Below are 11524 nucleotides of genomic sequence, written 5' to 3'. Positions count from 1 at the left end.
TGCTGGTGGCTTTAGGGGACTATTGGCCCAAACAAGTATTACTCAGTGCAAGAATTGAAGAATCATAGAATCATCTAGGTTGGAAGGGACCTTTAAGATCATCAAGTCCAACCATCAACCTAACACTGCCAAGTCCACCACCAAACCATGTCCCTCAGCACCACATCTACCTGTTTTTTAAATACCTCCAGGGATGGCGACTCCACCACTTCCCTGGGCAGCCTGTTCCAGTGCTGGACAACCCTTTTGGTGAAGTTCAGACAGAGCATACTAAGCAGTGACAAAAGCTAAATAAGTGCAAGGGAAGACACTGTGACCATGTGGCTACCTTGGGTAGCTGGCAGAAAAGGTTTGACACTTCAGTGCATGACACCAGTTCTGTATCTTAGATCATCCTTTGCTGTGTAATAGTTCTGTGAGGACAGGAGACCAATTTCTACAAAAAGGAATAAAGTGGGAAAGAACATGCACATGTAACACGTGGAAACAGGTCCACTCCTTTCCTGTCTGTACGCGGCATGCCCACCAGTTCTCATTTCAGGGAATAACACCTATGCGTTGCCTTATCAGACATATTCCCATCCAAATTTTAATTATTACCGGGGTCAAAATAGGGATCTGAAAGCCTGTTCTCACCATCTCTTGTCTTTTCAGTGTTTATGTATCTACTTATTTATTCTATGTCGTTCCAGCAAGCAGAAGCTCTCTCTGAGGTTGACAGTTACTGTATTTATGTCTGTATGTGTGTACATCTGGTAGGTTGACCACACCAAATATAGTAAAGAAATAACGGTAAATAATAAAAGTTCAGCTCTTGGGCCGACTTTGTGAAAGTGCCTGCCTTAACAGCGTGTGTAAAAGCTGCATCTGTTCAACCAAACTGAGGTGCTCTGTGCTCAGGTGCTCACAGCATGTGTAAACACCTAATGCTCTCATCGCTAGCTATTTATTTGTATTGCCACAGGGGCTGGGAGCCTGCAGTAATTGCGGCTAAACAGAGACGGCAGTAGGCTACTCCCTGCGCCAAAGAGCCCAAATCTGTTCCAGAATTTGTGGTAGGACCTGTAGAGCGGCTGGCTAATTTTTAAAATAGTTTTCTTCTTGTTTCTGTCTTGTCCTGCTCTGATTTGGAGCAGTACGTTTCCCAAAGAAAAGATTAAGGTGAATCAAGCTCAGTGAATTTTCTTTAGGTACAAATCACATCCCACTGAGTCATAGTACAAATGCTGCACTGGCTGTGCCGATCCCAGCATTTCCCTTTGCCTACAGCACAATCTGGTAATTATTACTGAATCATTTGAAATTATCCAGAATTTTGATGTGATTACTGTCAATGGCACTAAGTAATACAATTCCAACAAGCTAAACACTGATATGGTAATCCTTATCACTTCTAACACCAAACAATTTAATCTTATCATCATGCGCTGATGAGATAATATATTCCAGCAGTGACTTTTTATGAATATTGTATTGTTCCAAGTGCTGTTGAGATAGAACACCATTGTGGAGAGTTACAGTATTACGCTAACGCTGCACATCTGACTGAGAGGACATTTTTTGGGAAGACTCTTAGATGTCTCCTCAGATCTATGTAATGATGTACAAATCCTTCTGATTGATCCCCGCCTAGAAGTGAATACTTATGGGAAATGGGAGAATACAGAATAATTTTTCAGTTATCTGAGCGTGAAAATATTTCTCGGTAACTCAACGCTGCTTAGATGCTTTTCTTTCTAACAGGTCAAGGGTGGCTCTTTTTGAAAGATCAGTTTTCAAAGAAGTCTTCTTGGACAGAAGAGCAGTCAGTCATGCTCATTTTATGATGTGCAGAGCGCCTTGGCAAAGCAGCGGAGAGTCCCTGATAACTCCTCACCGCTTTTGGAACAGGCAAAAATGACGAGCAGATTGTAGTGATGAAGGGGAAGGTTCTCAGCGCAAGGGCAGAAGCTTTGTCTGAAGTCTTTGCTGTCCTAAGGTGATGTCAGATATTTGCTTGGAGTTTGGAGAGTGGCTCTGCCCACAGTCAGAACGAGATTAGTCGGGAACAGCTCCCATTTCCCAAGCTCCTTGTAGACCTTCTGCTTTGTATTGCCACCTGCTCTTCCTAGATTTCTTGGCAGGCCTAGATTTAGTAACCTCGTTACGTTTGTCTTGATTTCCTGTGCAGCTCCGGTACAGGCAACATGCAGCCTTTTGCCCAGCCATTCCCATGCCAAAGGAAAGGCAACACCAGCCGAGGCCAACCCCGGCAGGGACGGTTGCGCTGCCCCACTCCCAGAGCGGGAAAGAAGGGAGAAACTGCTTTTCAGCAGCAACAACAAAAACCTCACCAAAACTCAAAAATCCGATAATGATTTTATTAACAGGCTTCGTAGCTGGAGCTAATTTAATCCAAATTTCATCTTCCTGCAGTATTTTGGGATTTACTTACCTGAAAATCCCTCTATTCCAGTGCCATCTAGCTGCTGTTCCAAGCAGCTTTTAAATGGGACCCTTCCCCTACACATGGGAGCAGGCAGGAACAAGTTGTGTTTTAGGATGACTGCGTCCAATTTGCTTTCCTCTCTGTTGGAGGCCAAAGATGCCCTCGGTGTGAGATGGATGCTCTCAGGACTGCACAAAAAAATACACGTATACGTGTCTGGCACAGATAGGTGCTGGCTGCTTTCATGGTGTTGAGATGCTGTGGTTCTCAAGTGTAACTCACTTGTCAGGGAGTTACAACCTGTTAATTCTGCTGAATTTGCCTCTCCCCATTCAATGAATCCAACCTTACCAAGTTCAATATGGGGGTGAAAGCTATGGGTCCTATTCAGCTGTATCAAGAAAGATTTTAGCTCTTGGATTCCTTAATCAGTTTTTAAAGACCAATTTCATACCAAAATAATGCTTGGGCAAACACAGAGTAGTTCCTTTTTGTAAGAAAAGGATTTAGAGAAGAGGCTTTAGCAGTGTGGAGGTGACTTAGAAATTAAACTTATATTCATATTTTAAGGAAAGGTACAGCAACGAAGAAACTTTCAGGGCAGAGTGCAGGTGGTGTGCAAGGGATACACACACCAGAGGTTCCCTAAGCAACCTTAGATGTTGGTGACATTGGGGGAGTCCGGTGTGCTAACTCTAAGAGAAACGGCGCAGGGGATGGAGCCGAGTGGAGACACCGTGGCCAAACTCTGTGATAAAATGGGAACCTGAAGGTCTTATGGAACCCTTGAAGGTCTTATGGAAGTGATAAGCAGCCTAATTGCTCCCCTGAGACAACAATCTGTCATTTTTTGACAAGATGCTATCCTTTGGGTGAACTTTGCTCATTATAATGTCATTATAATACCAAAACGCACCTCCATCCCAAACGCTACCCACCTCCAAGGTGCGACAACTCCTCACAGAGTCTGTGCTCTGAATTTTTCGTAGTCTATACCTTTAAAAGCCAAGCAAGAAAACTTTACACCAATCATAAAAAAACTCTGTATGACTAAAGTCCCTCAAGCTTCACCTGGAAGGTAAAAAACAGTATAAAAATAGGTTAAGAGAGGAGGGATGTCAGGGAAGATACCATCACGGTCAGGGAAATACCATCGCTGGCCACCCCTGACTTCTAGGATCAGTCGCCGGGCTGAGCTTCTCTTCCCCCCATAAGGACGCTTGTGGGTAGGGTTGGAACACTTGGCTATACCAAGTGCTTCCCCGGGAAACTTAGAAATCTCTATAGAGTTGCTTTATAACTTAGCGCGTTTGTAGCCAGGCTGTATCACTAACATCCTTAGTATTTGCACGTGCTTTGCAGACAGTAACTTTATTGCCGGCAATCCAAAAGAACTTGTGCATCTGTTGCTTCGATAAACTACACTTTTCACTAATCTAGCTGTGAGAGTTCATAGTGAACATGACCCGACTCCTGAAGTGTGGCCGTGCTGGTTCATGGAACACCGCTAGATCGAACTGTGTATGACTAGTGCAGCCGTAATCATGATAGTTCAATACACATATTGAACGCGACTGGACTTCTAACGCCGAATTGGGCATCACTCAGCATCTAAGCCCGGCTGCCCCCAGCCCCTCTGGTATCTGAGGACGGGCTGGAATGCAAGGGGGTTTATTTTCTGCCAAATTACTTTGCCCTTTAACGCAACAAGCAGTATAACTGTTGGTGAAATCTACGGCGTTCCTCCCTGTTTTGGCTTGGAGATTGCTGCTTTGGCAATTCCCACTGGCTTCTTACATGGCTTGGAAAGACCCCGGTCTCGCAGCCCACTTTGCCATAGACCCTACCTTGTCCTCCCATGAAATGGGCCCTCTACACCCGACCAGCTGAAGGAACTAAAGTGGGATTCTGCAGATCGGCTCGGCAGGGACAGCGGGAGGCCCCTGCCACGGCTTTAAACTCTAACACTGTGAAGCTCCTGTATTCCAGCACAAAAAGAGGGCAAGGAGATAAATGACTCCAGTGTTTGTTTGTTTGTTTTGCCTAAAGAAGCTTCTTTGTAAGCGTATTCCACATGAGTATTCTTCTGTCCACATAAAATAGATCCCCTGTGTCTGAGTTTAAGTCTCTGTATATTGTTACTTGTGTGATGGCTTAGAAATACTTTGGAGGCATTCTCTAGGAGCTTTTATGACATATTTCCCCTGCCTCCCTTCACCCACACATCCATGCGCATATAGTGAGAGCTGCAGGGTCAGATTCTGATCAGGCTCAGTTTATACAAAGAAAACTCTTTTTACACTTTTTTTCCCCCTGAATTTAGCCCAAAAGTCAGTTTTGGACCCATTTGGCAGCTCTTGCTAAACACAAGGACCTCAGACTCTGGAAGGAGCAATAAGCAGCTAGATTTGGGGCTGAGAGCCTTAAAAGACAAGTATCAGCCCATCTGCGGCCAGTTTTTCTGCCTGGTAGGGTTGTTTTGTGAAGTTGTCACTACAGAATCGCAGCAGTCTCATTTATTCTCAAAACCGCGGATTGCATTGCGGGAAGAGCCATAACAAATCGCTAGCATCTGTCGTAAGCAGGTTTCATGCTTTCCTGTTTGGATTACTCTTCATTTAAAGCTCTGACCGGTGGTGTGGAGCAGGAAGAGAAAGGCCAGATGTTTCTCCTTGAGCATTTTCTAATTGTCTCTCCCTCAAAAATTAACCATTCCACGATTTCTTTGGCTTCACGTTTTTATTTAACGTCAGTTTTGGGAAGTCTGCTAGATTAAAATCTAAAGAAAGCATCTTATCTTGGAAGCGATAAAGCAAGGTGTGCTTTGCTCTTTGGGGAGATCACCGAGTGCAGAGTTTTCTTAGCAGAACCCGTTCTGAAAACACGACTGTGAGCTGGAACAGCAGTAGGCTTTCCACCACAGAAAAAGGATGTGTGCTCCATTTATGAAAAAGCAAACGAATAAATCAAAATTGCTGTAATAAAATGATCGGTTTTTAAGAGGCAGGGAACCAGATGTCCCCGAGTGGACCGGGTGAAGGTGGTAGGGGTGAGGCCTGTCTATGGTAACTAGAGGTTTCTAAGAGGTACGAATCATGCAGATGCTACAAGTGTGCCAGTCCCCCTTTGCATGCGTCGCCAATCAGTTATTACACCCCCCTCCGATGTAATCAGTGATGTACTCCGCAATTAGCCCTCCAGTGTAGCTGTCTGTAATGAGCACTGGTGCAGTTCTTGGAAGCATTGTGAGTGTAAAATACTAGGTAAGCGCACCGCGACGAGTGAATTGATGCTGTGGGTAATGGATTCAGCAACATGCGGGACTGTAGCCCCCCGAGAAATCCACCCTGTCCAGTCTGTTACCTTCTAGCTTCGCGCTTATTTACATCTTTGCAAAGGACGGCCAGATTTGGGGGTTGGAACTGGATGATCTTCAAGGTCCCTTCCAACCTAAACCATTCTATGATTCTGTGATTTCTTTCTTCTAAAAGTTTAAGGGCCAAACTAGCAAGACATTTAAATATTTCTGAGATAAATGAGAGATAGGAATAGCACATGGGAATCCTTTGGAAACATATTGTGGCAGTGCCGGGTGATCGTGTAAGTGATAGTAACTCCAGGAGAACCCCTCAGAGCACCCACCGTAATTCTCTGCCATACCCACGCACGGCAAACCACGCACAACAGCCACCAACCAGCTGAGTAGCCAGCGAAACAGCTTCAGTAAAGCATTGAGCACATACTCTTGTGAGCTTTTCAAGGCAAACCCTTCAGTTTTGGTACTCTCCGATCCTCTTACCCTGCTAACAGGGCTCTTGTTTTCTGGGAGCTGATCACTTGCAGCGTGACTGCTATTAGCGCAGGGCATGGCGTTGCTAGTGGTGTTTCTACTAGTTTATTTACCGTGACTCCTGCCTTCACGTGTGAAGGTTTCTGGCTCAGGTCAACAGCGGTGAGCCCTAAGTGGTTTGAAATCCTGTGGTAAGCAGCCTCGTATAAATTACTGTGGATATAGTGCAATAATGCCCACATATGTAATATTAACTCGGCTGCAAGCATGTTGTTGAGGTTGCATGGTTTGTCCCGTGAAGAAGGAAAAGGGAGAGAAGTTTGAAGAGCCCTGGAGATTCTCCTTTGCTTTACCATGGTGATGCAGCACCTGCTTTGGTATCTGAGATTCCCAGTTTCAAGGTGGTTTAGCACTGGGCCAAAGCAGGGGGCTCACACAGAGGCCCTTGGAAGCTTGCTCTTCTATAGGGAATGAAAAGGAAAGAAGCACGCACTGCCTCGGTAGGTCTGAGCATGAGGTGCTTGCTTTCCACCAGCAATACTGGTTCTTCTTCTTAGCGTGACAACAACCTGCTCAGCCTACCAGGTCTGTAGCCTTGTCTTGTCTCAGGGGGCTCCCGGGGGCACGATTTTCAGCCAGCCTGTGCCCCACCAACTCACGGCGGTGTCCGGGCTGCGTAACTCGTGTGAAAAGAAGTGGTGACAAGTCCTGCGATGGCAGCACTTCAGCCACACAGCTTCTGCTGGGAGAGAGGATGTGGGTGAGGGGTTTCCATTTGAAGTTTCCATTTAAACGCCGACATTTGCCAGTGATTGCTGTACAGTGGCATCTGAGCAAACTCGATTATTCTGCTGTTCCACACCTGGGAAAACAACTGCTGTAGTTCAGACCCCAGGGTAATAAGTGTTGGCTGCTACTTGCTTTTCAGTGGTAGTTCCTTATCTGCTTAAAGGCGATGCCATGAACCTCAATTAGTCAGTGGTTATACAGTGCTTTGAAATTATAAGACACTATCTACCTTTTAAGTATTATAATGTTTCTATAACATATTGTAACAAGTACATGCCTCAGTACAAAGCAGCACGCTCAGCTGTCGGCCAGAAATGCTTCCCAAGTGAAATAAGGAGGAGGGGGCAGGTATAGCATCCTCTATTTCCAATTATTTCCGTCAATGCCCAGGAGCTCACGGCTGCTCGAGCGGGACTGCGCAGTGTTATGGACAGGTTCATTTATTTTGAAACATGGGAGTGAAGGATGAGCCTGACTTCCTCGTTTTGCTCTTCAGCCAATGCTGCCAGTGGTGAGTAAAACGCGTTGCTAAATTAATAACTCATAACGTTTTTGGGCTCGGGCCACTAAGCCGTCTCTCTTTGCTTCGCACGTGAGTATGGGAGATATGTCAGTCCGGGGATAGAGTAACAGCCCCGAAAGGCTGCAGTGAAATGCAATCTGGGTCTGACATGGCGCAGCCAGCCAGGCCATCTGTGTGAAGGAGCACCCAAAAAGGGAACTGGCAAAGGCCGATAATCCCCAACTGAGCTTCGAAAACTCAAAGCACCCGGCCTAGCTGTGGGGCAGCTTATGATTTGCAAATCTGAGTGTTGTGACTGTGGCATTGAAGTTTTACAGTGATGGCCAGACATTAGGAATAAGGATATCTGGTTTATATTTCTTGACCGGGGTCCACTTGTAGCCCTGGGTCTTTCCCTGGTTCACCAATGCAGCGCGGGCGTGCAGAACTGTCATGGAGCAGGATGCTCTGGTGTGGTGGAAAGGGTGCCCTGGCCATGTGGTACCAGTCCATCTCTATCTCTGTGGGGTTAAATTGGGAGAAAAGTGACCCTGTGGAAGGGGTGAGAGGGCACAGCCTCCCGCAGCAGCCCAGGCAAAGCCGGGTGGATGGTGCCAGGTGTGGGTAGGACTGGAGGGACAGGGACGGGGGGCTGGTTAGTGATACCCCCTCCCTGGGCGCAGCAAGCTGTTGGCTTCCCTCAGCTGTAATCCCACACTCACTCGTGCCACTGGCTCCTGTCCAGTCTTCCCCCCCCAGCCGGGGCTATCTATGCCTTCCACCGCGGTTCCCACCGCAGTCCCAGAGACAACGAGGATTGATGGGTGAACCACCCACCAGCTGGAGGGAGGCCAAGTGCTGTGCAGCTGCGGAGGGTCTGCAGATGAGCAGGGTATTTCGCTGCAAGAGAAATATCTTCAAGATATTTGGCTGCGTGTGGTTCTGCACAGTGCAGCACAAATCTTCCCTCTATAATGGTGGTTTCTCCACCTCTATTTGCATGCCTCGTGTTGCACAGGTACCTATCCGAGAGGGAAGGCTGCACAGTTCCATCATTCCTCCCTCCACGCCCTTCGTTTTCCTCCTCGCCTAATGTAAATGGGGAAGTTTGAACCCATTCCCTCTGGATGGAGAAGCTACGGCAAAGCAGGTTTCACTGTGAGACTTGTCCACCGGCTGATTGACACATCCCAGCCGTGTGTAGCTGTGGTGTTCATTGGTGAGGGAGTGCTTCTCGTGGAGGTCAGCTCACAGGAGCAGAGCAGAGAAACTAAGAAAAAATTAAGCTTTTGAAAAATTAAATGAGGCTAATGGGGTTGTAAAAAAAAAAAAATAAATCCTGCAGATAGGAGTGGGGACTGGCACGGAACAGAGAGATGGGACTCAGAGGTGGTGGAAGAAGTGTTGCCTCACCTCTGTGAGACGTAGCTAATGTCACCACCATCTAGGGATGAGGATCAAAACAGACCCTATTGCTTTGTCTATGCATCCTTCTAGTATATAGGTTGTGATATGGGAATGGTTGGTAGGGTAGCACAGAGAGCATCCTTTAGATATTCAAAATAGTTTTAAAAAAACAAATACGTCTCAGAACTAAATGCTTGGTGCCACCTGCAGAAATAGAGAGAGAGAAACTCATGCCTGTTTGCTGCTTTTCTGACAAATACCTCATCTCCAGAGAGAAGTGGTACAAGCACAAAGCCGTATTCTGCATTCAGATTTCATGGGACAATTTTCCTTAAAAGCCTTTGACGCAGTACAGCCCTTAAGAAGCCATTCACTTGAACACACTGCGTAATTTAACACTAGAAATGAAATAAGGTATGTGCCTGCGTGGAGTGACTAAATGTAGGATACAGCACAGAAGGATGCTGTGTAGCATCTGATCTGGAATTTATCTCCAGCAGGCTGTGGCTGAACAGAATAAATCCGGAATTATGAATGCTTCATGCGTGGCAGAGGGTGCATCAACTGCAGACTTGGTTAAAGCTGGTGGTTCACTTACCACTGTGCTCTTGGAAACGGAATAGAAAGACCAATTACCACCTATTTCTGTAATGACAGCTAAGGTTGATATTTCTCTTTGGTTTCCCAGCCAAAGCAATGGGCTGCATGTCAAAGCTTGTACTTGCAAAGGTAAAGGCTAGAGGATTTGAGGCAAGCTGGATGGTTTGTGTGTCAGTGAGAAAAGGAGTCATCTAATGGACTCCTGAAAGAAGAGGAGGACGGACTGCCTTGGGCGTAGGCCATGCTAATGACCCTGATTTGGAAACTGTGAATAGGAGAAGCCCTGCTTGGTTTTCTTCTTGTGTGTTCAACGAAACAAGGCTCAGTATTGGAAATATCTGATTGTTGTTTCCAGCCCGTCTTCCCAATGGGACCAATGCAGTGAGGCCCTGCTGTAAATCAGCCGAACACACACACTTCAGACTCAAGCAGAGTCCCCTCCCCTTCCATTATCACGCCTTCACATGTACAAATGTTAAAGCAAAATTCAATTAGCAGTGAGCGGGGAGAGGGCAATTAAAAGCTAGCTCCGGCTCCCAGTTGCCCCAAGCAGAGCAGATGTAATGTTCTGAGGGGCTGTAAAGGTACACCCCTTCAGCAGAGCTCAAACTCCACTTTAGATTTAAGCATCTCCTGGGCCAGGCAGCTTTAGACACACTTTTGGCGTCGGCTCATTTCTGCCCGGAGCAGCGGCAGGCTGAAGGGGGTGCTCCTGGAAGAGACGCTTCCTTCACCGTTCCCGGAGGATGGGTTAGACCCAGGAGCGGCGCAGGCTGGGGTCCTGCCAGCATGGATGGCAACCGCAGAAGTATCACCAGCTGCCGGTTGTGACTTTTCCAGTTTCGGAAAGGACATTTGACTGGATGTGAAGGGAAGTCTGAGATTTAAGCCTTATTCTCCACGGCCTGAGCAAGGTCCTTGCCCCGAAATGGGAGAGGGTAACCCTTAGGAATGCAGATCATCATCTGCAGCACATCTACATATGTGCAACGTGAGCATACGGCACCTCGCATGCTGACATGTCTATGGTAAACACAATCATGATGAAAAAATAACGGCTATTTTCAGTTTTCTTCAAGCAATGGTACTGCAGCTGGTATATCCCAAACTCCTCCTTTACCTAAAACCAGGACTATTTTTTTTTTCCGAAATGATCTTGATTGGCACAGCACAGCTCCTCCCACTGAGTCATTACAGGGTTTGGGCTTTCATCTATTAAAATTTTGGTGTCTTGTTACAGCAAAAAAAATAATCTCTGTATTAGGAGACATCTAGGTGATATTATTGTAAACTCATATTAGAAGAGGGCATCAAAGAACAGCATGTGCTCTAAGCATCTGGTTGAAATACAAAGATGGCAAAATTTTTCATCCCTTAAGTTTGTTTTTCCTACTCTGGTGAGATTGTTAATGTCAATACTATTTCAGAAGTATTTCAAAACATAAATCTGAGTTATATTGAAGAAGTTTACATGTTCGTAAAGATCTTTTTTAGGACTACTAAAATGCATCCTTTCTCTTGCCTCAAGAGTTAACAGGGATTATACAATTGAAAATGGAACAATTCTGAGAAAGGGCTTGAGAAGATCTCTGGGGTGGTAGTATTGATTTTACAAACACACAGAGCAATCCTGTTGCTATTTTTAACGGCCTGCCTCAGCTAAAAAAGGAAAAATATCAGAAGATGTAGAAAATGTGAAGAGGAAGTACTGCGGAGCGAACCCGGGGGATTGCTCAGAGAGGAAATGAGTCAGGCAGTTGCTAAGTAAAGGCAGTTGCCTGTTTACAGAGGAATTAAAAGAGTTAAAGGGGTGTCTTACGAAATTCCTGATCAAAATGTTCTGAGCAGAGTGCAGGTGGTGTGAGGATGCACTTAGAATAAAAGTGTCTGGATCAAACCACAGAATCGCCTGAGGTTTGCCCCGTGCTAGCAGAGATAAAACAGAATCATCAAATCATAGAATGGTTTGGGTTGGAAGAGACCTTAAAGACCATCTCGCCCCCCCCCT

This window comes from Charadrius vociferus, unplaced genomic scaffold (assembly GCF_000708025.1).
Source record: "Charadrius vociferus isolate BGI_N301 unplaced genomic scaffold, ASM70802v2 scaffold472, whole genome shotgun sequence".
Lineage (NCBI taxonomy): Eukaryota > Metazoa > Chordata > Aves > Charadriiformes > Charadriidae > Charadrius > Charadrius vociferus.
This window is presented reverse-complemented; position numbering follows the sequence as displayed.